This window comes from Sminthopsis crassicaudata, chromosome 1, assembly GCF_048593235.1.
Source record: "Sminthopsis crassicaudata isolate SCR6 chromosome 1, ASM4859323v1, whole genome shotgun sequence".
NCBI lineage: Eukaryota > Metazoa > Chordata > Mammalia > Dasyuromorphia > Dasyuridae > Sminthopsis > Sminthopsis crassicaudata.
Genome location: NC_133617.1, coordinates 646,125,101 through 646,131,897, shown reverse-complemented (window position 1 = coordinate 646,131,897; position 6,797 = coordinate 646,125,101). Strand labels below are relative to the sequence as shown.

General features: G+C 35.7%; 1 non-coding gene across 1 annotated transcript; it reads left to right on the top strand.

The window, feature by feature from the left end:
• Positions 1-329: 329 nt before the first annotated feature.
• Positions 330-401, top strand: TRNAH-GUG (transfer RNA histidin (anticodon GUG)). Its single transcript has one exon. It is a non-coding gene; the product is annotated as a tRNA-His (tRNA).
• Positions 402-6,797: the final 6,396 nt, after the last annotated feature.

Genomic DNA, 6,797 nt, shown 5'->3' with positions numbered 1-6,797 from the left:
CTACTAATTTTTCCCACCCCCCAAAGCCTGTGGAGGTAGATTCTTGGTGATCTATGACTTTGTCCAATTCTATCATTCTCTCCAATTCCCTAAGATTTTTAAATTTTAAGTGTTCAGGGCTTTTCAGTTAATTATTTATTTTATTTTATTTTATTTTTTTAGCCACTTGGAAAGCAACTTTTCCCTGAGCGAAGTATTTAAAAGAAAAGGAGTTTTTACAATGAGATATGAGAAACATACATATATGGGCAACAGATGGCACTGTTTCCACAGACTTTGATATTGCAATAGTACTGAAAGAGCTCGAACCAGCGGCTCCCTGATAGCTTGCCGTGATCGTATAGTGGTTAGTACTCTGCGTTGTGGCCGCAGCAACCTCGGTTCGAATCCGAGTCACGGCAGAAACGGTACCGCGTCAAGCTTTTGCTGAAAACGGTACAAGGGTAATTTTGCAAGTGAAAACGATTTAATCGACTTGAAGCAGATGTTTGAACGTTTCTACACGTAATATACAAAAATTATTTTTGTTGTTGTTGCACTCATACTAGTACAACTGTGTGTGTATATTACATAAAACATACAATGTGATATATACACACATATATATTTTATTTGCATTGATGGATAATGTGATAAAACTAGAGTGTAGTGGGCATGTAATTATTATTAATTACAACTACTTAAGCTCTGCTTTGAGCAGCCTAGTCAAGTCTGCTTGCTTTTGAGCCTTGCCAGGACTGTACCGTAATAACAACCCTGAATTACTTGGAAAGATGTCAGCGGTAGATGTGGAAATCCTGTTTAACCAGGCATGAATTGTTAGGAGGGTTTTGCAGGATGACAGAGAGAAAATGAACTGTCCCTTATCAGTAATTGCAGGAAACACTTTGTTTCTATGATATGAACTGGCTGTAATTTAACTTTCCTGCATCAGTGGATAATATAAGAAGCCAGTTGTTGCTCAAACGGAAAAATCTCCAAAATGGGCATTTGGGTCTGATCAAGGGCATGTTATAAGGAGACAATGAGAATCGAGCAATAAATAATGTCCATATATGGTGAAACTTTTTTTTTTTTTTAATAATGTTTTCTAAAAGACAGACATTTGCGTTATAACTGGCTTAATAGCAAATTAATATGATTTAACGGCTGTTTATGGGCCTTCCTCCAGGACTTGTAGGAATGACTATTACAACCCTAAAATATGAAATGTAGGTATGCTATAATAAGCTTTACTGCTCTAAAATAGAGGCCCTTCTGTATTAAACAAGGCATCGTTAGGAAATGCATTTGAGTGTGTTTAGTGTCTGCTTGTGTGGATGGGCTAGCAAAATCCCATTTTTGTTCTTTTTGGTGACAAAAAAAAAGGAAATAATGTAAGGTAGGAAGAAGCATTTGGAGTGTTATTGGTTCTCATTTGTTATGGGAGTGGTGGGTTTAGTTGATTGCCGTTGTTATTATTATTTGTTGGTCTGGTTTTCTGGTTTTAGCCAAAAAAATCTAAAAAGGGATATTATTTTTAAAATAACAAGAGCAATACATAAATACAACACCACTGGGGGAAAAAACATAATTATCCACTAACCTTACCCCTCTCAGTCATTTTGTGATTGTTGATACAAGCCAGGCTAGGCCAGGCTAAATTGTGAAGGGAGATGGTTTTTCTTGGGTAGTTTCCCATCTCCCCTATCAACTTTCCTTTCCTGATGTAGTTCCACCTCTCAGCTCCCTCCTTCCTCTCTCTCCTGCCCCTTCTCCACCCTAGCCCCAGTCCTAGACTGTGTCCTGCTTTTAATTTCAGGAGGGTGTCAATCCTTGTGGTCCAGTGGACAATAAGCTGGTCTTGGCTACAGATTTTCTGGGTTCAACTACAGTAAGCTTTGGAGTAAATGAGTAAATCATTTTACAGACCTGATCTGCCTCATGTAGCTTCCCTCTTAGTCTTTCCCTTTTCCTTCTCTGGGAAAAGAGAATAATATCTGTAATTCTGACCTTACCAGGTGGTTGTGAAGCTCTAATGAGATCTGGGCATTGAAAATCTTAAACTACCGGTCATTTTTCCAAAGAGGAGTGTGGGCCAGATGATTCTTTAGACATTGGATGATACTGCTAATGTGAACTAAAAATAAAAACTGAAAAACTTAAAGCATAAGAGGGAGTGAACTATAAGCACTTAACCATTTACAAAGCACTTTTTCATTTGAAAAGAGCAATTAATGATAAAGGGGGCCTTTATATTTGTACACACATATATATACAGCATGCCCTAAAAGTCTTAGTACAGAAGCTTTCAAAAATATTAAAGTTTAAAACTACACTAAGACTTTTGGGATACCCTGTGTTTAATCTTTATAACAGTCCTATGAGGAAGGTATTACTTCTAATGTCATGATTTTACTAATGAGGAAACTGAGATGATGATATTAAGTCAATTGTCTAAAATCACACACCTTGAGGAAAGGATTATTGTATGATCCAAATATCTCTGATTCCAAGTCCAGTTGCAATATTGTCACTTGGCCTCTCTAAGCCTTACTTTGCTCAACTGTTGAATGGGAATAAGGATCCTTGCATTTCCTACTTCACAGGATTTTAATGAGAAAAACCTTTGTAAACTTTAATGAGTTATAATTATTATAGCTAAGATGATAGCAGATAACTTAAGGTGTGATTCTTTCCAGAGTGGTTTGTGTTTTAATAGAAGGTTTCAAAGGCCAAAAATCTTCAAGGACTAAAGAAGTGAAACTAAATAATAACATCATAAAGACAAACAACTTTGAAAGATGTCAGAACTCTATTCAACAATTATCCCAGAACCAGTTCATGATGGAAAAGTCTATTGACTCAAAGAGCAGATTGAGACATATTTTTTGAACATAGCTAATGCCACAATGTTTTGCTTGATTATACATATTTGTTACACAGTTTCTCTTACTTACTTTGGGAGGAAGGTGTATTTTCTTTTGTTCATTAAAAAAATGTAATTTAAAAACAAGATATGATGACAGAATGTTAGTTTTGCTTATTGTCTCTTAAATCTTAACCCACAGGCATAAGGCCTCAAACTAACTCGAACTATAAGGATTTTACTGTTTCTGCAAAAGACAATTTTAATGGGCTTTATCTTTCATTTTCAGTTTTATTGATATGCTTTATTTTTCCATGATAAAAATTCAGACAGTTCTGATTTTATGAGAGATATCTCACTTTAACAAAGTTTAGTAAAACAAATAAACATTAACTTCAGCTGAAAGATCATGTCATATTTCACATTTGTAGCACTCCCCACCTATTTTTCCAAAATTAATAGAAATCTACTTTCTCTACTTCTCTAACGCAACTGAAAAAAGGAAAAGAAAATAAAGCAAATTTCTTGTAATAAATGTACATGGTCAATCAAAACAAATTCATATAATGATTCAAAAGTCATGTCTACGCACTGCTTCTTTGCAGAGGTCTAGGACCATGGTTATGGAATATTGTCCATAATGCCAGATATTTTTGATATGTTGATTGATTTTGCTGAAATTTTCCCCCTCCTTTTAAAATTCTATATTGTAAGAGATGACTTTTTGAGATTCATTCCAAAGTTCAAGTTCTAAACATATCTCATGACCTGTACCTTATTTTGAAGACATGGATAGGACTGATATAGCTTTAAAAATGAGCTCCTCCATACAGGGATGTCTGCTTTTCTAATCCTGTAAAAACAATCATTTTGTACTAAACCCTCCCCTGTCCCTTACTCTGCCATAATTGATAAAAACCATGAAAAACGTATCCCAGTATAATGGATATCATATTACTTGCTTTCTCCATGACTGAGGGAGGGATTGGAGGGAAGAACAGAATTTGGAACTCAGGATTTTAAAAAATGCATCCCAGCCATGCCAGAGGTCAAAGGTCACAGATTTATCCTTTAAAGGGAATGAATAAATGAAAAAAACAATAAAAAAACTTTTTGTTGTTGTTTAGTCATTTTTTTATTTGCATTTGACCCTATTTGGTTCATTTTTTTCTTTTTTTTTTCTTTTGGGCAAAAATATTGAAATGGTTTGCCATTCTCCAATTCATTTTACTGATTAGGTCATGCAGATAGTAAGAGTCTGACTCCAGATTTGGACTTATAAAGAGAAGTCTCCCGATTTCAGGCCTAGCATTTTGTCCGCTGTGTTATCTAGTAAGGACTTCTTTTCCAATCAATCAACAAACATTTAAACACCTACTATGTGCCCCGTTCTGTGCTGGGCTACAGGAATACAAATACAACAAATGCAATAGTCCTTACATGTTAGGAGATTACATTCCAATTGGGAAAACAACAGCATGACTAAAAAGGGAATTAATACAAAACATTTGGAAACACTATTAGTTGAAGAGATCAGAAAAGGCTTCAGGTAGGAGGTAAAAGAAAGGGATTCCTTGAGGCAAAAATGAGAAAGGGGTGCAATCTCCTCATGCAAGACAAACAATAATTTTGTGAGATTTAATCAGTGAAGAAAGAATATATTGGAAGTTCCAGTTGTGGGGCATATGGGATAACTTGTTAAGTTCTTGCAGGGTACATGACAAAGCCCAGGGGTCCATAGGGTGCATGAGCAGATCAGTTAATAATGCCTACACATTTGGAGGGCATAGTGGTCCACAGGCTATGGGATAGAGCAGGTGGTAAGGTCCAACATTTCTCCATCTTAAAAAAGGATTGTAGTTGATGACTCAAAACTCATCCAAAGGACATGAGCAAGAAAGGAGCTTAGTGGTCATCTGGCCCAAGATCTTTTTAGAGATAAGGAAAATTATTCTGATGTTAATTGAGGGGCTTGCTCAAAGTCACATAAGCAGTAAATCATAAAGCTGAAATTTCAACCTAGGTCTTATGACTCCAAATCTCACATTTTTTTCTATTGCTGTACATTGTCTCCTTCAGACATCAGGGCTTTGAGTGGGACAAAAGACTAAACCATCATCAGTAGATGTGTTCTTCTGAAAAAAAAAATCTACAATTAATCTTATTCATGGTCAGGATTTACTTTATCAGTCCTCTACTCAATAATCTTCATAGGATCTATATTAACTATGGGAGAAATAGAGAAAATAGTTTCTCTATGATATGGCTCCTTCTTACCATCCTAGCCCTATTTTATGTTACTGCCTTTCAAATGCTTAAGTTCTAGCTAAGCCATACTACCCACTGCTTCAAAATCACATATTGGGATCCCCTGCACTCCTGTATTTGAAGTTAATCATCCCCCATGACTCAAAAGCACTCATTTCTTTATCTCTTCCTGTTGTAAGCTTTTTCTTTCTCAAATTTTTATAGGAGGAGCGATAAATATTTAAGGCTGGATTTCTACTCAGGTCCATGTTGACTCCAGGGCTAGTCCGCTCTCCATTGCATGACATAGCTGCCTTTTCTTTCAAGGCCTATCTAAGATACCACCTCCTCCCTGAAGCCTATCCTGTCTGCCTCCTTCCCCCTGTTGCATTTTCTATGGATTCCTCCTTTGCTCCCATCACATTATTTAACTGTAAATCTCTCTTTAAGTTAGCATTGCTGTCATTATTTAAACACTTAAATGGCTGTGGTTTCTCCAATGTGAATTCTCCCCCCTAGTGGTACAGATTGAAACCTCTCATGCTGTGGGACTCATCCTAATCCTCAAATTCTCCTCCTTCCCCTTCTCCCCCCTCCCCCCCACAACAGTTATGAATCTCATTAGGAGTCTCTGCAATTTTCTGAGATGGATTCCAATCAACATGATTTTGTACCCAAATAGAAACAGCCAGAGGACCTTATAATCTACATAGGGAATCCTTTTTCCATTTGGACTCTGTGTTGAACATCTTCTATGAAGGTGATACATATCATCCTTTTTTTGTGTGTCACACTTGGCATTAGTGATAAGAACTTCATTGAACAGTTATCTATGTTTTATTTTTCAATAAATCTTGTGTTATTTTAATAAGTTCATGAAACCTTTTTGTTTGTTTGTTTTAAGAGGACCGCCAAGGTAGCATTTTGCCTTACTGATTTTGCTATTTTGATCAAGATAATGTATATATGTAATGCACTTTACAAATCTTAAGTACAATATAAATGTTAGCTTTTATTACTACTAAAGACCAAAATGATTTTTAAAAGCTAATCAGCAAACAGTAAGAACAATGGAATCTTGTATTTTCTATACCTTTCAGGGTATATGTTCCATCTCTAGAAAGATGTCAACTATAGACTGTTGTATGTGAAAACTTCTCTGTTACCTTCTTATGCTTTCATCAAGGATGCCTTTGATGTGTATATAGATTATTCTCATAAAGATTTTATTGAAATAGGAAAGTAGGCATATGGATTGGTGATAGTTTTTGACATATTCCCAGACATCTCTTTCTGTATCCTCCATTTTTAAATACATCATTCAAATATTTGAGGATGGATTCTTTCATGTCCTTAAAATTGAGTCACTTCCAGTAAGAATCTCTTCCATTATGTATAGTTCATTCCTAAGATCTTACATTTTCATCTAGTTGTATAAACAAAGAAATTTCAGGATGGTGAAAGACCTGGAAAGTATGTCATGATGGATTGATTAAAGAAACTTAAGATATTTAATCTGGACAAGAGAAGACTTTGGGAAGTGGGGAAGGGAATAAAACTTAAGGTGGAGTAAGGATTAGACTTCTTTTGGTTTGCTCCAGAAGGCTAGGAATAGGAACAATGGCTGCAAAATGTTGATAGATTTAAGGCTTTATGTATATGGGATTTAAGAGGCAATGTGGTATAGCAGAAAGATAACAGG